We start from the raw sequence: 23,510 nt of genomic DNA on the forward strand, positions 1-23,510 counted from the left end.
AGAAATTATGCTAAAAACTGCCGTTCAAACAGAAAAGATCCCATGTTTTAAATATCTTAATTCATTCGTATACTGGTAGAATGTGTTTATAAAACATCATTTTCTCTTGGCTTTATTGAAAAAATTCTATAGTTTGTAAGATATTTATTGTTTTTTTTTCTTCAATTTCAGCAATTTCTACCAATCAATGACGTCTATTGAGATGAAAAGATGTTTTATATGACACATTCTACTGGTGTCCGAAGTTTGAAAGTGTTTAGTTACAAAAAAATTATTTTTTAAATCTGTCGGTCAAAAGGTAAAGATCCTATGTATCTATGCATGCATATGTATGTGTGTAAAAAGAAAGCCTTAAAAAAACTCTGCATAGCAGAGCGTAGTTTCGATCTACGGACCTCTGGGTTATGGGCCCAGCACGCTTCCACTGCGCCACTCTGCTTCCCCACGATTGTTTTTATTTGTGACTTAAGCTTTGAAGCTAGTTTCGTGTCTTCTCGCCCAGCTATATTGATGATATTCATTTCGAAAGCAGTTCCCTTGGATCTTTTCGGTTTGAACGGCAGTTTTTTCTAGCGGTGTCATATGAAATTGTCACCCATAATTATGACCCTAGTATCGATCTATTGCATTTCTATCTGTTTTAGGGTTAGGGGTGGGGGGAAGGGTATCTTTTTTTTCATCACAAATGTAAATAAACCCAATCTGTTTCTTAAACGAGGGACATATTCATACGGCACAGAATGTTTTCATCTCAATAGACGTCATTGATTGGTTGAAATTGCTGAAATTGAAGAAAAAAAGACAATAAATATCTTACAAACAATAGAATTTTCTCAATAAAGCCAAGAGAAAAAGATGTTTTATAAGCACATTCTACCAGTATGCGAAGTTTACAATTTTTTAGTTACCTAGAAATTATGTTAAAAACTGCCGGTCAAACCGAAAAGATCCGTTCCCTTTATTTCTATATACATGGGTAACTCTCAGTTTTGCCAACTGAGTAAAATATACTTTGCTGAGGAGGAGGAATGAAACTGAAACTTGACCGCTAATTTCCCCCACTTAACCTTAAGGACGAGACCCTTGTCGGAGGCAGCGAGCTGGCAGAAACGTTAGCACGCCGGGCGAAATGCTTAGCGGTATTTCGTCTGCGTTACGTTCCGAGTTCAAATTCCGCCGAGGTCGACTTTGCCTTTCGGGGTCGATAAATTAAGTACCAGTTACGAACTGGGGTCGATGTAATCGACTTAATACCTATGTCTGTCCTTGTTTTTCCGCTCTGTGTTTAGCCCCTTGTGGGTAATAAAGAAATAGGTATTTCGTCTGCGTTACGTTGTGAGTTCAAATTCCGCCGAGGTCGACTTTGCCTTTCATCCTTTCGGGGTCGATAAATTAAGTACCAGTTACGCACTGGGGTCGATGTAATCGACTTAATACCTATGTCTGCCCTTGTTTGTTCCCTCTGTGTTTAGCCTCTTGTGGGTAATAAAGAAATAGGTTATTCTGTCCAGATGTTTCGAGTTAATGATCTGCATTGCTTGATTTTCAGATTTCAAACTGAATTGTTGCACAAGTTTTTTTTATTCTCCTGAATGCTTGAAGAATCTCAAACTGATTGAATTTTTAGGCGGTGAGGTGGCAGAATCGTTAGCGCCGTTTCGTCCGTTCTTACGTTCTGAGTTCATATTCCGCCGAGGTCAACTTTGCTTCTCATCCTTTCGGGGTCGATAAAATAAGTCCCAGTTGAACACTGAGATCGATGTAATCGACTATACCTGCCCCATCCCAAATTTCAGGCCTTGTGCCTATAGTAGAAATTATCAGCATTATTCGATTTGAAATATGTCCGTTGCTTGTGTATTATCGATAATGTTCAATAATTTCGATCAACAAATCCTACAGCAGTTCTCTTTAGATTATAAACTGTCACAGCGGCTGTGTGGTAAGTAGCTTGCTTACCAACCACATGATAGCGGGTTCAGTCCCACTGCGTGGCACCTTGGGCAAGTGTCTTCTACTATAGCCTCGAGCCGATCAAAGCCTTGTGAGTGGATTTGGTAGACGGAAACTGAAAGAAGCCCGTCGTCATTATGTATGTGTATATATATATATATATGTGTGCCTGTGTTTGTCCCCGCAACATCGCTTGACAACCGATGCTGGTGTGTTTACGTCCCCGTAAAAGAGACCGATAGAATAAGTACTAGGCTTACAAAAAATAAGTCCTGGGGTCGATTTGCTCGACTAAAAGCTGTGCTCCAGCATAACCGCAGTCAAATGACTGAAACAAGTAAATGAGTAATCGATCGATCACACTGAACACACCACATGACGGATATGGCTTTGTGGCTTATGGAAAAAAATCATTATTATGGGCTTCGTGATAGCAGTTCAGCAGAGTGGCGCAGTGGAAGCGTGCTGGGCCCATAACCCAGAGGTCCGTAGATCGAAACTACGCTCTGCTAGACAGACATCTTTTGTTCGTTTTTCTTTTGCAAAGTTGACCTCGGTGGAATATGAACTCAGAACGTAAGAACGGACGAAACGGCGCTAACGATTCTGGCACCTCACCGCCAAAAAATTCAATCAGTTTGAGATTCTTCAAGCATTCAGGAGAGTAAAAAAACTTGTGCAACAATTCAGTTTGAAATCTAAAAACCAAGCAACGCAGATCATTAACTCGAAACATCTGGACAGAATAACCGGACAAGGGTCTCGTCCTTAAGGTTAAGTGGGGGAAATTAGCGGTCAAGTTTCTGTTTCATTCCTCCTCCTCAGCAAAGTATATTTTACTCAGTTGACACAACTGAGAGTTACCCTTGTATATAGAAATAAAGGGAACGGATCTTTTCGGTTTGAACGGCAGTCTTTAACATAATTTCTAGGTAACTTTTTATGGCTTTGTGGCTTATGCAAGAAATCATTATTATGGCGTCGTGATTATGGCAGTTAGCAGAGTGGCGCAGTGGAAGCGTGCTGGGCCCATAACCCAGAGGTCCGTAGATCGAAACTACGCTCTGCTAAACAGACATTTATTTTGTTCGTTTTTTTTTTTTGTCTTTTTTTTCGGCTCCTTACTTTCTGCCGGGGTCGACTTTCGTTTCGTCGTCGATCAAATAAAGTAAGGGACGAGTACAGGGGTCAGTAGTATCGACATATACCTTTAGCAACTCCACACAAAATTGCTGGCGTTGTGCCTATAATATTGCCTTGGAATCTTTTCGGTTTGAAAAGCATTTTTTTCTAGCGGTGTCATATGAAATTGCACCCATAATTATGACCCTAGTATCGATCTATTGCATTTCAATCTGTTTTAGGGTTAGGGTTAGGGGTGGGGGGAAGGGTATATATATTTTTTTCTTCACAAATGTAAATAAACCCAATCTGTTTCTTAAACGAGGGACATATTCATACGGCACAAAATGTTTTTTTTTACCTCAATAGACGTCAGTGATTGGTTGAAATTGCAGAAATTGAAGAAAACAACAACAAATATCTTACAAACTATAGAATTTTCTCAATAAAGCCAAAAGAAAAAGATGTTTTATAAACACATTCTACCAGTATACGAAGTTTAAAAGTGTTTTGTTACGTGGAAACTATGTTAAAAACTGCCGTTCAAACGGAAAAGATCCCTTTGGGATCTTATGCAAGAAACAACTTCTATCTCCAGTTTATCGCACTTCAGCAAAGTGGCGCAGTGTGAGCGTGCTGGGCCCATAAACCAGAGGTACATAGATCGCAACTGCGCTCTGCTAATTTTATATACATACTAGCAGTATCGCCCAACGTTGCTCAGGTTTGTAAGGGAAATAACTATATAAGCATTTTTAGAGAGTTATAGTAAAAAAATAGCAAAAAAATGCATTAAAAATGAAAAAAAATGATGGTAAATTTTTTTTTTAAATCGTTGACTCATCGTAGACATTTTTAGAGAGTTACTTCCCTTAGCGAAAAAAATGCATTAAAATGGAAAAAATGATGGTAAAATTTTTTAAGATCATAGACTCATCGTAGACGCGCGCTAATACCCAGAAGGGCTCGATATGAATCACGACTATAAGATACCCGGTTTTGGTTAAACGGCACCGCAAAATGTGGGAGTAGTTAGGAATCTAAATCGAAGGAGACAGACACACAACTTGACTTTTATATATAAAGATATCTTTTGTCAAATTTATTTGGGCGTAAGACAAAAGCTTACTGGTCATTTTTCTGTCTCCTTATCTTCTAAGTTCAAATTCCACCAGTTTAGAACTTGGGTCGACTATATCAACTCATCACTTCCATAATCTTTCTATCTAAATTCGGAAACAATTATTTATATTTCTACTTTTATAGGCAATCTTTCGTCTCTAGTAGACCTTTCCGTCGATTTCCGTAAAAAATTTTTTTTTTTTTTACATATGGGCTTGCGGGAACTTTTGAAGTAATGAGAGCGAAAGAGACTAAGAGAAAGCGATTGTATGACGAGGGAAGTTCTTTTGAAGTTACCGTGCATGGCAAGCATTGATGTACATGTGTGTGTGTGTGTGTGTTTGATGGGGTGTGGGAGACAGACAGTATGTTGTGTAAGTGAAGTGCTTCTGTTAGTGTGTGTGAAGAGACAGAGTAATGTGTGAAAGAAAGAGATAACTGAAATTTTTTTACTCGGTGTATGTGTATATGTATGTATATTACTTCAAAAGTTCCCGCAAGCCCATATGTAAAAAAAAAAATTTTTTTACGGAAATCGACGGAAAGGTCTACTAGAGACGAAAGATCGCCCTTTTATATTTTGCTGTATCAGAGGAGGGTCATAATGTCAATATTTAAAGATCTGCACTGATTCTAGTCACATATTTTATTGCTGTGGTTATCATTATGATAATTTGACTTGAAACATGCCGGTCGCTTGTGTATTATGGATAATATTCAAATGACTTCCATCAACTAATCCTACAGCAGTTCTCTCCTCTTTAGTATCTTTATATTATAAACTGACACAGCGGAAGTTTTAGTCTATTCATTCATGTTCGCTTCACAACTGAGCGATCACAATGAACTCAGCAGCACATGACGGATATGGCTTTGTGGCTTATGGAAGAAATCATTATTATGGTGAATTAAAAGCTGTCAGCAGAGTGACGCAGCGGTAGCGTGCTAGGCCCGTAACCCAGAGGTCCGTAGATCGAAACTACGCTCTGCTAAGTTGGTTTGGTCTTTTTTCTTCTTTTTGCTTTGTTTTTTTTGTCGGCTCTTTCCCTTCTGAGTTGAAATACTGCCGAGGTCGACTTTGCTTGTTTTCACAACTGAGCGATCACAATGAACTCAGCACATGATGGCTTTGTGGCTTATGGAAAAAAATCATTATTATGGGCTTGTAAAAACCAGTCAGCAGAGTGGCGCAGTGGAAGCGTGCTGGGCCCATAACCCAGAGGTCCGTAGATCGAAACTACGCTCTGCTAGTTAGACTTTTTTTTATCCTCTTTCGCCTCATTTATTTATGAGTTGAACTACTGTCGAGGTCGACTTTGCTTGTCTTCCTTTCGTTGTCAATAAAATAAAGTAAGAGTCAAGTGTAGGAGTCAATGGTACCGACTTAACCCTCATTCACTATACACAAAATCTCTGGCCTTGTGCTTGAATCAGACACCAATATGATATTGCATTGTAAGTCTCACGTCAGTGGATTAACATAGCGTGATGCTGCTGAGCCCATAGACCAGAGGTCCGTAGATCGAAACTACGCTCTATTGAGCAGTATCCGCTTTCCTTTTTGCGTAAGTTGTTTGGGCGTCGGACAAAAGCTTAATAGCAATATTTCCGGCTCTTTACTTTCTGAGTTCAAAGTCTACCATGATCGACTTTACTTCTCGTCTTTTCAACACGGATATAATAAAATAAGAGCCACGTATTGGACTCAGTGGTATGTTTCATGCCAAAATTCCACACACTTTACATTTTCCTTACACCTTCTCCACTTACACATATTTTCTCAAGTTGCTTGTTATTCATCTTTGACATTGGGCTATCACAATAAGGATCTCTGATAATAACAATAATAAAAGAAGTGAAAAGAATCACTGCGTGTGTTTATTATTGGCATGCTGACCCATCCGAAATACAACTAAATATATTTCAACACATGAGTTCATAGCAAAACAAATATAAAAACAGAAATAAAGAATAACTGTTTCCGAATGAAAGTACAAACCTAAGGAAGGGGTGAGTTGATAGAATAGACCCAAGTATTAAACTGGTACTAAACCGTTTCGACCCCGGAGAACTAAGACGTAAAGTTGGTATCGGTAGGGTTTGAATTTAGACTTTAAAAAGTCGGAAGAAAGATCGTAAGGCCCCTGTATTCGATTGTTTTTCTTTTTTTTTTTACTTCAGATTTATTACAGCGTTGCACAAAATGCCTTACGGTATTTCTTCCAACTCTTTACATTCCCTGTTCAAATCCCACCTTTATAAAACGTTTAACGAATCTGAAAAAAAAAAAAAAAGAAAAAGAAAAAGGAACCAAGCCGACCGTAGTTTCGATCTATAGATTTCAAACCCCCAGCACATTCACTTCGCCACTCTGCTAACGCATGGGACATCGGAAACTATAATGATTTTGGGGATCTTTTCGGTTTGAACGGCAGTTTTTTAAAATAATTTCCACGTAACTAAACACTTTTAAACTTCGTATACTGGTAGAATGTGTTTATTAAACATCTTTTTCTCTTGGCTTTATTGAGAAAATTTTATGGTTTGTAAGATATTTGTTGTTTTTTTCTTCAAATTCTGCAATTTCAACCAATCAATGACGTCTATTGAGGTGAAAACGTATGAATATGTCCCTCGTTTAAGAAACAGATTGGGTTTATTTACATTTGTGAAGAAAAAAAAGATACGCTTCCCCCCACCCCTAACCCTAAAACAGACTATTACAGCGTTGGACTAAATACCCCATGGTATATCTTCCAACTCTTTACGTTCCTTGTTCAAATTCCACCTTTATCAACTTTACTATTCAATCCTCCATGGTCGATAAAATTTAGTACCAGTTTTACACATCGCTGGTCACAATGCGTTCGCATTGTTTTAGCCTTCGAATGACGCCACCCCGCTGGCTAAGCGAGCAGGCCAACAGAAGAAAGAGAAAGAGTGGTGAAAGAGTACAGCAGGGATCACCACCCCCTGCCGGAGCCTCGTGGAACTCTTAGGTGTTTTTGCTCCATAAACACTCACAACGCCCGGTCTGGGAATCGAAACCGCGATCCTTCGACCGCGAGTCCGCTGCCCTAACCACTAGGCCATTGCGCCTCCACTATTCAATCCTCCGTGGTCGATAAACTTTAGTACCAGTTTAATACTTTGCTCCATTATATCAACTTATCGCTTGCAAAGACTTCGTATTTAAATTCGGAAACAATTATTCATATGTCTGTTTTTATATTTTGCTGTATCACGGGTCGGTCACCATGTCAATATTTAAACACCCGCACTGATTCCATTCACTTATTTTATTACTATAATATGATAATTTGACTTGAAATATGCCGGTTGCCTGTCTACTACCGATAGTGTTCAAATAATTCCGATCAAGTAATCCTACAGCAGCTTTTCTCCTCTGTTGTATTTTTAGATTGTAAACTGACACAGCGGAAGTTTTAGTCTATTCATTCCCATCTGTTTCACAATCGATCGATCAAGCTGAACTCAGCACATGACGGATATGGCTTCGTGGCTTATGGAAAAATATCATTATTATGGGCTTGTGAAAGCAGTCAGCAGAGTGGCGCAGTGGAAGCGTGCTGGGCCCATAACCCAGAGGTCCGTAGATCGAAACTACGCTCTGCTAGATCGACATTTTAAAATTTATTTTCTTTCGGCTTTGTTTGCTTTCCTTTTGTTTCGTCTTCGATCAAATGGATGGAAGCACTCCGTCGGTTGCGACGACGAGGGTTCCGGTTGATCCAAATCAACGTAACAGCCTGCTCGTGAAATTAACGTGTAAGTGGCTGAGCACTCCACAGACACGTGTACCCTTAACGTAGTTCTCGGGGATATTCAGCGTGACACAGAGAGTGACAAGGCCGGCCCTTTGAAATACAGGTACAACAGAAACAGGAAGAAAGAGTGAGAGAAAGTTGTGGTGAAAGAGTACAGCAGGGATCACCACCATCCCCTGCCGGAGCCTCGTGGAGCTTTAGGCATTTTCGCTCAATAAACACTCACAACGCCCGGTCTGGGAATCGAAACCGCGATCCTACGACCGCGAGTCCGCTGCCCTAATCACTGGGCCATTGCGCCTCCACCGTCGATCAAATAAAGAGTCAAGTGCAGCAGTCAATGGTGTAGTGACCCCTGGTGGTCAAGTAGGAAAGCAAAACGAAAAAAGGGATCTAACGAGAGTAATCTCGCTCGACCTTCTCGAAAATACTTGGATGCCCTAGTAGTTTTCAATTAATTTCCGGTTCATCCCTTCTATAAAGCGAACGCAATTCTAATTTCCTGTTCCTTTTGCCTGTCGTCTGTCGTTACGTTGTGAGTTCAAATTCCGCCGAGGTCGACTTTGCCTTTCATCCTTTCGGGGTCGATAAATTAAGTACCAGTTACGCACTGGGGTCGATGGAATCGACTTAATACCTATGTCTGTCCTTGTTTGTCCCCTCTATGTTTAGCCCCTTGTGGGTAATAAAGAAATAGGTTCCTCGGCGTACGCATGGAGCCACGCCAATCGCACATCCTCGCACGCGCGTATATTCGCTTCATTTGCTTTGAGATATGTGGTTGCAAAGTGTGTTCATGTAATACGTTACAAGCCTTTTCTTTCAAACCATTCGGATCTTTTCGGTTTGAACGGCAGTTTTTTTCTAGCGCGGTGTCATATGAAATTGTCATCCCTAATTATGACCCTAGTATCGATTTATTGCATTTCAATCTATTTTAGGGTTAGGGATAGGGGTGGGGGGAAGGGTATCTTTTTTTCTTCACAAATGTAAATAAACCCAATCTGTTTCTTAAACGAGGGGCATATTCATACGGCACAAAATGTTTTCACCTCACTAGACGTCATTGATTGGTTGAAATTGCAGGAATTGAAGAAAAACAACAAATATCTTACAAACAATAGAATTTTCTCAATAAAGCCAAGAGAAAATGATGTTTTATAAAAACATTCTACTAGTATACGAAGTTTAAAAGTGTTTAGTTACGTGGAAATTATTTTAAAAAACTGCCGTTCAAACCGAAAAGATCCAACCATTCTTATATGTTAACACATCACATCCAGTAATAAATATGTTATGACTTATTTCCATTATTAACGGTTCGAAATTTCCGAAAGACACCTGATGAAGGGTGGACGGTATATAGGAGCACTCCGTCTGTTACGACGATGAGGGTCCCAGCTGATACGATCAACGGAACACCTTGCTCGTGGAATTAACGTGCAAGTGGCTGAGCATTCCACAGGCACGTGTACCCTTAACGTAGTTCTCGGGGATATTCAGCGTGACACAGAGAGTGACGAGGCCGGCCCCTTGAAATACAGGTACAACAGAAACAGGAAGAAAGAGTGAGAGAAAGTTGTGGTGAAAGAGTACAGCAGGGATCACCACCATCCCCTGCCGGAGCCTTGTGGAACTTTTAGGTGTTTTCGCTCAATAAACACTCACAACGCCCGGTCTGGGAATCGAAACCGCGATCCTATGACCGCGAGTCCGCTGCCCTAACCACTGCGCCTCCAAGGACAAATATCCGTCAAATGTAAATAAACTACATAATTCCTCATCCCTTAAACATAGAATTGTTATGACTCTACATTTTCTTTACACCTTCTCCGCACACACGTATTTTCTTCAGTTGCTTGTTATCCACCTTTGACATTGAGCTGTTACAATAAGGCTCTCTGATAATAACAACAATAAAAGAAATATCAGGTCATCCCATAAGTTCTGTCCGATTTTACCTTTTATTAAAATTGAATGAAATTTAATAGTATTTTAGAATGTCTAATGCAATTAAAACTTATTTTTATGCATTTGTGTACATTTAGACTAATTAAATATTATTTTACAGAATAATAGAATTAACATTTCTTTGATTAAAACCCCTTCTAAGATAGAAGTATCCACAGAGCCTTTGAGGCACATAATGTTTTAGGAGTACAAAAAGGGAAACTCTGTAGCCGAAGCGACTGGAAACATACACTCAGTTTATGAGAAATAATGCTTGAATGAAAGAACTTGAAGAAGAATGGTTTGCAAAATTCAGAAGTGGAGTTTGATGATAAGCTCCTTGAGGCATTACTTGAAGGAAATCCTGCATTATCAGTTGAAGAATTGCCAATAAAGCTTAGTTCAAACAATACAACTATTAATTGTCATCTCCAACAATTTGGAAAGGTTCCTAAACTTGGAAAATGGGTGCCTCATAAATTGTCCGAAAGCAACCACAAATCCCGAGTTGACATGTGTAATATCGATAATATTCGAATAACTTCGATCAACTAATCCTACAGCAGCTTTTCTCCTCTGTTGTATTTTTAGATTGTAAACTGACACAGCGGAAGTTTTAGTCTATTCATTCCCATCTGTTTCACAATCGATCGATCACGTTGAACTCAGCACATGACGGTTATGGCTTTGTGGCGTATGCAAGAAATAATTATTATGGTGAAGCGACCTCAGTCAGCAGAGTGGCGCAGTGGAAGCGTGCTGGGCCCATAACCCAGAGGTCCGTAGATCGAAACTACGCTCTGCTAATTAGATTTTTCTGTTCTTTTTTACTGTTTTCGGTTCTTTACTTTCTGAGTTGAAATACTGCCGTGTTCGACTTCGTCTTCTTTACGTCGTCGATCTAATTATGTAAGAGTCCAGTAGAGGAGTCACTGGTATCGACTTACACCTTAGCCACTCCACACAAAATTGATGGCGTTGTACCGATAATATTGCCTTGAATCTTATGCGAGTAACCACATCTATCTCCAGCCCACCCCACCACACTTCAGCAGAGTGGTGTGAGCGTGCTGGGCCCATAACCCAGAGGTCCGTAAATAGAAACTATGCTCTGCTAATTATATACATATATATTTTGTCAAATTTGTTTGGGCGTCAGACAAAAGCTTGATGCCCATTCTTCCGTTTCCTTACCTTCTGAGTTCAAATTCCACCAATATCGACTTTACCTCTCATCCTTCCTACATCGATATAATAAAGTAAGAGTCACGTAAGAGTCAATGGTATGTTTCATGCCAAAATACCGCACACTACATGTTCTTTACACCTCAGAATTCAGAAGTGGAGTTTGATGATTGAGTAGTGAAGAAATAAATATCATAATGGTTCCTGATTTAGGCACAAAGACATGCAATGGAGGAAGATAGTGGAAGAGAGGACGATGGATCGAAACTAAGCGCTGCTAGTGTTTTGACTGTTTTTTTTTTTTGTCAGATTTATTACAGCGTTGGTTAAAATGCCTTAAGGCGTTTCTTCCAACTCTTTGCGTTCCTTGTTCAATTTCCACCTTTATCAGCTTTACGTTTCAATACCGCGGGGTCGATAAAGTGAAGTGCCAGTTTAGTACTTGGATCGATTGCATTAACTCACCCTTATACAGGTATGAAACATACCATCGACTCCAATACGCGACTCTTACTTTATTATGTCGATGTTGTAAGAACGATAGGTAAAGTCGATCTTGGTGGAATTTGAACTCAGGAGGTAAGGAAACGGAAGAATGACCATTAAACGCCCAAATAAATTTGACAAAATATATATATAATTAGCAGAGCGTAGTTTCGATCTACGGACCTCTGGGTTATGGGCCCAGCACGCTCCCACTGCGCCACTCTGCTGAAGTGCGATAAGGTAGGGATAGAAGTGATTTCTTGCATAAGGTACAAGGCAACATCATAGGCACAACGCCAGCTATTTTGTGTTTTCATGATGTATCACAGGAGGGCCCATAATGTCAGTATTTAAAGATCTGCACCGATTCTAGTCACATATTTTATTGCTGTGGTTATCATTATGATAATTTGACTTGAAACATGCCGGTCGCTTGTGTATTATGGATAATATTCAAATGACTTCCATCAACTAATCATACAGCAGTTCTCTCCTCTTTAGTATCTTTATATTATAAACTGACACAGCGGAAGTTTTAGTCTATTCATTCATGTTCGCTTCACAACTGAGCGATCACAATGAACTCAGCAGCACATGACGGATATGGCTTTGTGGCTTATGGAAGAAATCATTATTATGGTGAATTAAAAGCTGTCAGCAGAGTGGCGCAGCGGTAGCGTGCTGGGCCCATAACCCAGAGGTCCGTAGATCGAAACTACGCTCTGCTAAGTTGGATTGTTTTTTTTTCTTCTTTTTGCTTTGCTTTTTTTGTCGGCTCTTTCCCTTCTGAGTTGAAATACTGCCGAGGTCGACTTTGCTTGTTTTCACAACTGAGCGATCACAATGAACTCAGCACATGACGGATATGGCTTTGTGGCTTATGGAAAAAAATCATTATTATGGGCTTGTAAAAACCAGTCAGCAGAGTGGCGCAGTGGAAGCGTGCTGGGCCCATAACCCAGAGGTCCGTAGATCGAAACTACGCTCTGCTAAGTGAACTTTCTGTTCATTTTTTTATCCTTTTTTCTTTCTCTTTTCGGCTCTTTACCTTCTCAGTTGAAATACTGCCGTGGTCCGCTTTGCTCCCTTCCCTTTCATCGTCGAAATGAAGTACAGGAGTCAGTGGGCAGAAACGTTAGCACGTTGGGCGAAATGCTCAGCAGTATTTCGTCTGCCGCTACGTTCTGAGTTCAAATTCCGCCCAGGTCGACTTTGCCTTTCATCCTTTCGGGGTCAATTAAATAAGTACCAGTTACGCACTGGGGTCGATATAATCGACTAAATCCGTTTGTCTGTCCTTGTTTGTCCCTTCTGTGTTTAGCCCCTTGTGGGCAATAAAGAAATAGGTATCTTGGTCAAACAAAAAAGTTTGACCCGTGCAAAAAAAACAAAACAAAACAGTGTAATAGGTGTAAAACAACTTCTTCTGAACGAATATGAAGAAAAAAAAAATGCGCGCTCGCGAACGGGGGCGCCGGGGAGAGTACTCGGAAAGTTCACGTCGTTCGCGAGCGCGCATTAAAAAAAAATATTCGTTTGGAGCAAGTTGTTTTACACCTATTACACTGTTTTTGTTTTTGGCTGTGGTGAGACGACTCGGAATATTCACGATGTGAACTTTCCGAGTCCTCTCCCCCACTCCCGTTCGCGCATTTCCCCCCTTCATATTCGTTTAGAGCAAGTTGTTTTACACCTATTACACTATTTCTTTTCTTTTTTTTTTGCTAGGGTCAAACCTTTTAGTTTGACCTCGACCTACACCCTCACCCACTCCACACAAAATTGCTGGCGTTGTGCCTATAACATTGCCTTGTACCTTATGCAAGAAATCACTTCTATCTCTAACTTTACGCACTTCAGCAGAGTGGCGCAGTGGGAGCGTGCTGGGCCCATAACCCAGAGGTCGTAGATCGAAACTACGCTCTGCTAATTGGATTGTTTTTTTCTTCTCTTTGCTTTGTTTTTTTTGTCGGCTCTTTCCCTTCTGAGTTGAAATACTGCCGAGGTCGACGTTGCTTGTTTTCCATTCGTCATCGATCAAATTGAGTAAAAATCAATTATAGAAGCCAGTGGTATCGACCTACACCCTCACCCACTCCACACAAAATTGCTGGCGTTGTGCCTATAATATTGCCTTGTACCTTATGCAAGAAATCACTTCTATCTCTAACTTATCGCACTTCAGCAGAGTGGCGCAGTGGAAGCGTGTTGGGCCCATAACCCAGAGGTCCGTAGATCGAAACTACGCTCAGCTAAATATATATATATTTTGTCAAATTTATTTGGGCTTCGGACAAAAGTTTAATGGTCATTCTTCTGTTTCCTTACCTCCTGAGTTCAAATTCCACCAAGATCGACTTTACCTATCGTCCTTACAACATCGACATAATAAAGTAAGAGTCGCGTATTGGAGTCAATGGTATGTTTCATGCCAAAATTCCACTCACTCTACATTTTCCTTACACCTTCTCACCATACACATATTTTCTCAAGTTGTTTGTTGTCTACCTTTGACATTGAGCTGTTATAATAAGGCTCTCTGATAATAACAACAATACAAGAAGTGAATAGAATCAGTGGTTGTGTTTATCATCGGCATGATGACCCACCCGAGATAGAACAAAATATGTTTCAACACACGAGTTCATATCAAACCAGATATAAAAGCAGAAATATGAAAAATCGTTTCCGAATTTAAGTAGAGAATCTATGGAAGTGGTGAGTTAATAGGATCGACCCAAGCACATAACTGGTACTAAATTTTATGGACCACGGTGAGTTGAAACGTAAAGTTGGTATCTGTAGGATTTCAATTCAGAACGTAAAACGTCTGAAGAAATATCGTCAGGCAATTTGTCGGACTTGCTATGAATCAGAAAAAAAAAAAAAATCGAATCTGACCGTATCTATGGATTTCTAGATTATGGGGTAACTCGTTCCCACTTCGTCACTCTGCTAACGTACGGATTACTGGAAAGAGTAATGATTTCTTACATAAGATATTGGCTCCTGATTTAGGCAGTGGGCTAACAAGTTTGAGTGGAATGTAAGAGTTGTCTCTGTGGCGCAATCGGTTAGCGCGTTCGGCTGTTAACCGAAAGGTTGGTGGTTCAAGCCCACCCAGGGACGATCTAACGCGATTTTTTTTTGTGGTGCACCTGAGCACTGTATACAATTATTTCATTATTATTATTATTATTATTATAAGTAATTTAATTTTTTTAAATTTAATTTTTATTGGCTCAAAAAGCAAAAGCAAGGCCATGTAGGGGGACATGGAGTTATGTACAGGGAGGATGGTCATACAAAGAGTTCAGGCCATTTCTGGTAAAGGGAGACTTTGAACCGAGCGGTCGTCGGCATCTTCACTATCTCGTCCGGCAGCTTATTCCACGGATCCGCAACCCGGACGGAGAAAGCCCCGTCTCCTTCGATTGAGATGAAATCGTCGTAGATAGAGCTTTTCGGAGTGACCCCGCAGCCGTCGCTCTGGAGCAGGAGTGAAGAACAGCTCTTTCGAGAGGTTACACTTTCCGCTTATGATGTTTTAAGCGAGAATGAGATCACCACGGCGTCGTCGATTTTCGAGAGAAAAAATGTCGAGCGATGGAGGATAGATCGAAACTATGTTCTTCTAGTGTGTCTTACTGCTTTTTTCCCCAGATTCATTACAGCGTCGGACGTAATACCCTACGGTATTTCTTCCAACCCTTTACGTTCCTTGTTCAAATCCCACCTTTATCAACTTTACGTTTCAATCCTCCGGGGTCGATAAAAATTTAGTACCAGTCTAGTACTTGGGTCGATTATATCAACTTATCGCTTCCAAAGACTTTGTATTTAAATTCGGAAACAATTATTTATATTTCTGTTTTTATATTTTGTTGTATCACGGGAGGGTCATCATGTCAATGTTCAAACACCCACACTGATTGTAGTCACTTATTCTATTACTGTTATCATTATGATAATTTGACTTGAAATATGCCAATTGCTTGTGTATTATCGATAGTGTTCAAATAACTTCGATCAACAAATCCTACAGCCGTCCTCTCCTCTGTCGTATTTTTAGATTACAAACTGACACAGCGGAAGTTTTAGTCTATTCATTCATGTTTGTTTCACAACTGAGCGATCACAATGAACTCAGCACATGACGGATATGGCTTTGTGGCTTATGTAACAAATCATTATTATTGTAAATTAAAAGCTGTCAGCAGAGTGGCGCAGCGGTAGCGTGCTGGGCCCATAACCCAGAGGTCCGTAGATCGAAACTACGCTCTGCTAAGTGAACTTTCTGTTCTTTTTTTTTCTCTTTTCGGCTCTTTCCCTTCTGAGTTGAAATACTGCCGAGGTCGACTTTGCTTGTTTTCCATTCGTCATCGATCAAATAAAGTAAAAATCAAGTATAGGAGCCAGTGGTATCGACCTGCACCCTTAGCCACTCCACACAAAATTGCTGGCGTTGTGTCTATAATATTGCATTGTATCTTATGCAAGAAATCCCTTTTTTCTCCAGCTTATCGCATTTCATCAGAGTGGCGCGGTGGGAGAGTGCTGGCCTTTAACCCAGTGGTTCGTAGATCGAAACTACGCCCTGCAAATTGTACATATGCATTTCAAATTTGTTTGGGCGTCAGACAAAAGCTTAATGGCCATTCTTCCGTCTCCTTAGCTTCTGAGTTCAAATTCCACCATGACCGACTTTACTTCTCGTCCTTTTCAACATGGATATAATAAAATAAGAGTCACGTATTGGAGTCAATGGTATGTTTCATAAGGCGGCGAGCTGGCAGAAATATTAGCACACAGGGCGAAATGCTTAGCGGTATTTCGTCTGCCGTTACGTTCTGAGTTCAAATTCCGTCGACGTTGACTTTGCCTTTCATCCTTTCGGGGTCGATAAATTAAGTAACACTTACGGACTGGGGTCGATGTAATCGACTTAATACCTATGTCTGTCCTTGTTTGTCTCCTCTATGTTTAGCCCCTTGTGGGTAATAAAGAAATAGGTATGTTTCATAAGGCGGCGAGCTGGCAGAAACGTTAGCACGCCGGGCGAAATGCTTAGCGGTATTTTGTTGCTGCTACGTTCTGAGTTCAAATTCCGCCGAGGTCGACTTTGCCTTTCATCCTTTCGGGGTCGAAAGGATAAATTAAGTACCAGTTACGCACTGGGGTCGATGTAATCGACTTAATCCGTTTGTTTGTCCCCTCTATATTTAGCCCCTTGTGGGTAGTAAAGAAATATAAATAAATAAAGAGTCAAGTGCAACAGTCAATACTGTAATGACCCCTAGTAGTCAAGCAGAAAAGCAAAACGAAAAAAGGGATCTAACGAGAGTAATCTCGCTCGTCCTACTCGAAATTACTTGGATGTCCTAGAAGTTTTCAATTAATTTCCGGTTCATTCCTTCTATAAAACGAATGCTATTCTAATTTCCTGTTCCTTTTGCCTTTTGGTTCCTAGGCAGGCGTACGCACGGAGCCACGCCACTTGCACACACTCGCACACGCGTATATTCGCTTCATTTGCTTTGAGATATGTGGTTGCAAAGTGTGTTCTTGTAATACGTTACAAGCCTTTTCTTTCAAACCATTCTTATATGTTAACACATTACACCTAGTAATATATATATGTTAGTTAGTTAGTTAATTTGACTCGAAAGCAAATAGCAAGGCCATGTAGGGGGACATGGAGTTAAGTACAGGGTGGTGTTCATGTAAAGAGTTCAGGCCACTTGAGGTCAAGGGAGACTTTGAACAAAGCGGTCGTCGGCATCTTCACCATCTCGTCTGGCAGCTTGTTCCACGGATCCGCAACCCGGACGGAGAAAGCCCCTCTCCTTTGATTGAGATGAAATCGTCGCAGGTAGAGCTTCTCGGAATGACCCCGCAGCCGACGCTCTGGAGCAGGAGTGAAGAACAGCTCTTTCGAGAGGTTACACTTTCCGCTTATGATGTTGTGAGCGAGAATGAGATCACCACGGCGGCGGCGGCGGCGGCGTTTTTCTAGAGAATAAATGCTATGACTTGTAGTTTATTTCCATTATTTACGGTTCGAAATTTCCGAAAGACACCTGATGAAGGGTGGACGGTATATCTGCCGAAACGTGTTAAGAACAAACAAGATAAGGATGAAATATCTATCAAATGTAAATAAACTACGTAATTCCTCATCCCTTAAACATAGAATTGTTATGGCTTATTATCTAAAGGAGCACTCCGTCGGTTACGACGACGAGGGTCCCAGCTGATACGATCAACAGAACAGCTTGCTCGTGGAGTTAACGTGCAAGTGGCTGAGCACTCCACAGACACGTGTACCCTTAACGTAGTTCTCAGGGAGATTCAGCGTGACACACAGTGTGACAAGGATGGGCCTCTGAGATACAGGTACAACTCATTTTTGCCAGCTGAGTGGACTGGAGCAACATGAAATAAAGTGTCTTGCTCAAGGACACAACGCGTCGCTTGGAATCGAACTCACGACCTTACAATCGGGAGCCGAATGCCCTAACCACTGAGCCACGCGCCTTCACATGACTTATTATAAACACCTCACGGATATGGTTTTGTGGTTTATGGAACAAATAATTATTATGGTGAAAGAAAATCAGTTAGCAGAGTGGCGCAGTGGAAGCGTGCTGGGCCCATAACCCAGAGGTCCGTAGATCGAAACTACGCTCTGCTAAGTGGTCTTTCTGTTCGTTTTTTTTTAAGGGTTTTTTTTTTCTTTTCGGCTCTTTTACTCTTTTACTTGTTTCAGTCATTTGACTGCGGCCATGCTGGAGCACCGCCTTTAGTCGAGCAACCCGACCCCGAGACTTATTCTTTTTGTAAGCCCAGGACTTATTCTATCGGCCTCTTTTTGCCGAACCGCTAAGTGATGGGGACGTAAACACACCAGCATCGGTTTTCAAGCAATGCTAGGGGAACAAACACAGACACACAAACATATACACATACATATATATATATATATATATATATATATATATATATATATATATATATATATATATATATATATATATATATATATAATATATATATATATACGACAGGCTTCTTTCAGTTTCCATCTACCAAATCCACTCACAAGGCATTGGTCGGCCCGGGGCTATAGCAGAAGACACTAGCCCAAGATGCCACACAGTGGGACTGAACCCGGAACCATGTGGTTGGTTAGCAAGCTACTTACCACACAGCCACTCCTGCGCCTCCGGCTCTTTATCTTCTGAGTTGAAATCCTGCCGTGGTCCAATTTGCTTGTTTTCCTTTCGTCGTCCATCAAATAAAGTAAAAATCAAGCACTGGAGTGAGTGGTATCGACTTTTGTAGAGCTTTTGCTCGTTTTTTTTTTAGGTTATTTTTTTGTCTTATTTCGGACTTTTACATTCTTAGTTGTTTTTCGTCCTCGATAAAATAAAGTAAAATTCAAGTATAGGAGCTAGTGGTACCGTCTTACCCCCCCCCCACCCACTCTACACAAAATTGCTGGCATTGTGCCTATGATATTGCCTTATATCTCATGCAAGAAATCATTTCCATCTCTAATCAGCCGAACTCCTACAGAGTGGCACAGTGGGTACGTGCTGAGCCCATAACCCAGAGATCGAAACTACTCTCTGCTAAGCAATTTTAGTTTTTTGGCAAATTTGTTTGGGCGTCGGACAAATGCTTATTGGCCGTTCTTCCATCTCTTTACCATTTGAGCTCAAATCCCACCGTGATCGACTTTACTTCTCGTCCTTTTAACAACGATATAATAAAGTAAGAGTCACGTATTGGAGTCAATGGTATGTTTCATACCAAAATTCCACACACTTTACATTTTCCTTACACCTTCTCCCCATACACATATTTTACAAGTTATTTGTTATCCACCTTTGATATTGAGCTGTTATGATAAGGTTCTCTAATAATAACAATAACAAAAGAAGTGACTTGAGTCAGTGCGTCTGTTTATTATTGGTATGATGACCCACCCAAGATACAACAAAAGATATTTCAACACACGAGTTCACATCAAACCAACAAGTTGCTTGTTATCCACCTTTGATATTGAGCTGTTATGATAAGGGCCTCTAATAATAATAATAACAAAAGAAGTGACTTGAGTCAGTGCGTCTGTTTATTATTGGCATGATGACCCACCCGAGATACAACAAAACATCTTTCAACACACGAGTTCATATTAAACCGAATATAAAAACAGAAACAATGATTGGTAAAAATCGATCTTGGGACCCGGATTTGAACGCAGAAGGGGAAGTGGCTTAAGAATTACCTATTTCTTTACTGCCCACAAGGGGCTAAACACAGAGAGGATAAACAAGGACAGACAAACGGATTGAGTCGATTATATTGACCCCAGTGCGTAACTGGTACTTATTTAATCGACCCAGAAAAGATGAAAGGAAAAGTCGACCATGGCGGAATTTGAACTCAGAACGTAACGGCGGACGAAATACTACTAAGCATTTCGTCCGGCGCGCTAACGTTTCTGCTAGCTTGCCACCTTAAGAATTACCATTAAGCATTTGTTTGGCACACACAAAATAAATAAATAAATGAAGCTAATTAGCAGAGCTTCTACTGCGCCACTCTGCTGGCTAGTTGGGCTGCCACACTATAGTGATTTCTTTCATAAGCCACAAAGCCATATCCGCGATGTGGCGAGTTGAATGTGATCGATCGATCGATTGTGAAGCGAACGGGAATAAATAGACTAAAACTTCCGCTGTGTCAGTTTATAATCTAAAAATACCACAAACGGAGGAGAGAACGATTGTAGGATTAGCTAATCGAAGTTATTGAACATTATCGATAATACACAAGCAACGGACATGCTTCATTGTGATTTGTCTTAAGTATATAGCATATGGCTCAGCTCGCATAGACTGGTATACAGATTGATATATATATACACATATACATACATGCATGCATGTATGGAAGCACTCCGTCGGTTACGACGATGAGGGTTCCGGTTGATCCGAATCAACGGAACAGCCTGCTCGTGAAATTAACGTGTAAGTGGCTGAGCACTCCACAGACACGTGCACCCTTAACGTAGTTCTCGGGGATATTCAGCGTGACACAGAGAGTGACAAGGCCGGCCCTTTGAAATACAAGGTACAACAGAAACAGGAAGTAAGAGTGAGAGAAAGTTGTGGTTAAAGAGTACAGCAGGGATCACCACCATCCTCTGCCGGAACCTCGTGGAGCTTTAGGTGTTTTCGCTCAATAAACACTCACAACGCCCGGTCTGGGAATCGAAACCGCGATCCTACGACCGCGAGTCCGCTGCCCTAACCACTGGGCCATTGCGCCTCCACTGCATGCATGTATACATGCATACGCGCGTGTGTATGCATGTACGTACGTACATGCGTACATAGGTATATATATATATATATTTCTTTACTACCCACAAGGGGCTAAACATAGAGGGGACAAACAAGGACAGACAAAGGGATTAAGTCGATTACATCGACCCCAGTGCGAAATTGGTACTTTACTTATCGACCCCGAAAGGATGAAAGGCAAAGTCGACCTCGGCGGAATTTGAACTCACAACGTAACGACAGGCGAAATACCGCTTAGCATTTCGTCCGGCGCTCTAACGTTTCTGCCATTTCGCCGGTATATATATATATATATGTGTGTGTGAGTGTGTGTGTGTATAACAGATGAAGGGATTGTTCTACATGTTTTTTTCCGAATTCCACAGCTGACCCATCGTAATCATTGCCATCTTAACCCTATTGCTGCTACCCAGACCACAACAAAACACAGTCAACGGCCACAGCCGCTCTTCTAGCGCAATTGCCTCTCGACGAATGTGTCGATAACAGGCATATCACTAAAATTTTATAGTTTGGATCTCCACGGATATGGCTCAGGTCTTACTTTGAGGACGACAGAGTACACCAAAAGTTGTAGTGATATACATAGGGGTGTTAGAGTGAAAGTAAGAATCAGTTTAAAAGAAGGTCTCCACCGTCACAGGCTCGACCAAAGACCTGTTGGACAGCGACCGATACCTTGACAGTTTGCTTTTCTCAGCCTGATGAGCGACGAAGTCAGGATTGGCAGCCGATAGAACTAAGTTGCTACTGGAGAAGGTGTCACAGCATGTGACATCCCAGATGTGGGGCCTGCCACCACGGAACTGGAAAATTGTCATACCGTCCTGCTTTTTATCGTTCCCTCGGTCTAGCCTCGCTGGCTTGAGCTGGGAAGGGAAGCCTGTGATGTCTAGGTCATACTTAATGATCCTATTAAGGATGGCATGGCGTGGAAGGCGACCAAAACTATGATGGTATGACAGTGATTGGAGGCCAAGAGAATCCACAGTGGATCCGCAGCGGTGTTCATGAGGTTCGCAGATCTTAATGCCAGGCCTCAGGGAGACGCCGATGCGCTGACAGTCGCTATGAGGCTGTGTGCCAGCTGCGAGTGATGGCTCTGCATTGAGCCAAACTCTGCTGTGAGGCTGGGGAGCTGAGCGAAAACGTGCCAGACGGTGCTGGTCAAATTAGCACATTATCATGTCCGCGATCATGCTACACAGGATGACGTCCCACTTCTTCTGAGAGGACTGGATGTCCAGAGAGGGGAGAAGGGGATGGACATCAGTAGGGCGCAGGCTGAGTTGGCTCCATGTCGCATAGCCAGAGATGTGTGGAGGCACATGGCCTAGTGGTTAGAGCAGCTGACTCGCGGTCAAGGGATCGCCGGTTCGACTCTCAGCCCGGGCGGTGTGTGTGTGTGTTTATGAGCGAAACACCTAAGCTCCACGCGGCTCCGGCAGAAGGTAACGGCGAAACTTCTGCTGACTCTTTTGCCACAACTTTCTCTAACTCTTTCTTCCTGCGTCTTGCAGCTCACCTGCGACGGACCGGTGTCTCTGTCCAGGTGGAGAACCTATACGCCAAGGAAATCGGGAAACCGGCCCTTATGAGCCAGGTATGGCTCGAGAAGGAACAAACAAACTCTAACCATTTGGTGGGGTGGATTGTGTGGCCCTACATAACACTTTGAGGCAGTATTTAGATCATTTCTGAATAGTATGTAGCTTGGTGAAATGTTGGTTACTATTAATCATGATATAGTTTAGTCTCCCAGATAAGCTTTATGTATAGGTGGGGAACCTCTACGCCAAGGAACCGGGAGACCGGCCCTTATGAGCCAGGCATGGCTCGAGAAGGAACAAACAACAACATGGCCAGGGATGTAACTTACGACATCTCTTAACTGCAGATTTCACGAAAAAGCTTATTGAACGACATAACGGGGAAACTGTTTAAGAGGGAGGGAGAGAGAAAGAGAGAGAGAGAGAGAGAAAGAGAGAGAGAGAGAGAGAGAGAGAGAGAGAGAGAGAAAAGTGAAGTCACTGATGCGACGTTTATGAATATCTGTTTCTTTATTGCCCACAAGGGGCTAAACACAGAGGGGACAAACAAGGACAGACAAACGGATTAAGTCGATTACATCGACCCCAGTGCGTAACTGGTACTTAATTTATCGACCCCGAAAGGATGAAAGGCAAAGTCGACCTCGGCGGAATTTGAACTCAGAACGCAACGACAGACGCAATACCGCTAAGCATTTCGCCCGGTGTGCTAACGTTTCTGCCACTTCGCCGACGTTTATGAATATCGTTTTAAAAATTCCATACAAATCACAGTGTTTATACATCGTTTTTGTATTTTGTAGTGTTTTGTATTTTTTTTTTTTTGTCTAATTTGGTTTGTTCCTTCTTGAGCAATGTCTGGCTCATAAGGGCCGGTTTCCCGGTTTCCTTGGCATATAGGTACCCCACCTGGACGGGACGCCAGTACGACGCAGGTGAGCTGCAAGATGCAAGAGGAAAGAGTGAGCCTTCTCGAGCCA

At 41.5% G+C, this 23,510-nt stretch overlaps 11 non-coding genes across 11 annotated transcripts; 10 read left to right on the plus strand and 1 right to left on the minus strand.

Annotated features, from left to right (window-relative positions):
• Positions 1–367: 367 nt before the first annotated feature.
• Positions 368–439, minus strand: Trnam-cau. The gene has a single exon. It is a non-coding gene; the product is annotated as a tRNA-Met (tRNA).
• Positions 440–2,393: 1,954 nt separating this feature from the next.
• On the plus strand, positions 2,394–2,465 carry Trnam-cau. Its single transcript has one exon. It is a non-coding gene; the product is annotated as a tRNA-Met (tRNA).
• A 486-nt stretch (positions 2,466–2,951) lies between these two features.
• Positions 2,952–3,023, plus strand: Trnam-cau. Its single transcript has one exon. It is a non-coding gene; the product is annotated as a tRNA-Met (tRNA).
• A 2,352-nt stretch (positions 3,024–5,375) lies between these two features.
• Trnam-cau lies at positions 5,376–5,447 on the plus strand. Its single transcript has one exon. It is a non-coding gene; the product is annotated as a tRNA-Met (tRNA).
• A 2,315-nt stretch (positions 5,448–7,762) lies between these two features.
• Positions 7,763–7,834, plus strand: Trnam-cau. Its single transcript has one exon. It is a non-coding gene; the product is annotated as a tRNA-Met (tRNA).
• A 2,835-nt stretch (positions 7,835–10,669) lies between these two features.
• Trnam-cau lies at positions 10,670–10,741 on the plus strand. The gene has a single exon. It is a non-coding gene; the product is annotated as a tRNA-Met (tRNA).
• Positions 10,742–12,262: 1,521 nt separating this feature from the next.
• Trnam-cau lies at positions 12,263–12,334 on the plus strand. The gene has a single exon. It is a non-coding gene; the product is annotated as a tRNA-Met (tRNA).
• A 192-nt stretch (positions 12,335–12,526) lies between these two features.
• Positions 12,527–12,598, plus strand: Trnam-cau. The gene has a single exon. It is a non-coding gene; the product is annotated as a tRNA-Met (tRNA).
• A 2,063-nt stretch (positions 12,599–14,661) lies between these two features.
• On the plus strand, positions 14,662–14,735 carry Trnan-guu. The gene has a single exon. It is a non-coding gene; the product is annotated as a tRNA-Asn (tRNA).
• Positions 14,736–15,821: 1,086 nt separating this feature from the next.
• Positions 15,822–15,893, plus strand: Trnam-cau. The gene has a single exon. It is a non-coding gene; the product is annotated as a tRNA-Met (tRNA).
• A 2,335-nt stretch (positions 15,894–18,228) lies between these two features.
• Trnam-cau lies at positions 18,229–18,300 on the plus strand. The gene has a single exon. It is a non-coding gene; the product is annotated as a tRNA-Met (tRNA).
• The last annotated feature ends 5,210 nt before the right edge of the window (positions 18,301–23,510 follow it).

This window comes from Octopus sinensis, linkage group LG24, assembly GCF_006345805.1.
Source record: "Octopus sinensis linkage group LG24, ASM634580v1, whole genome shotgun sequence".
Taxonomy (NCBI): domain Eukaryota; kingdom Metazoa; phylum Mollusca; class Cephalopoda; order Octopoda; family Octopodidae; genus Octopus; species Octopus sinensis.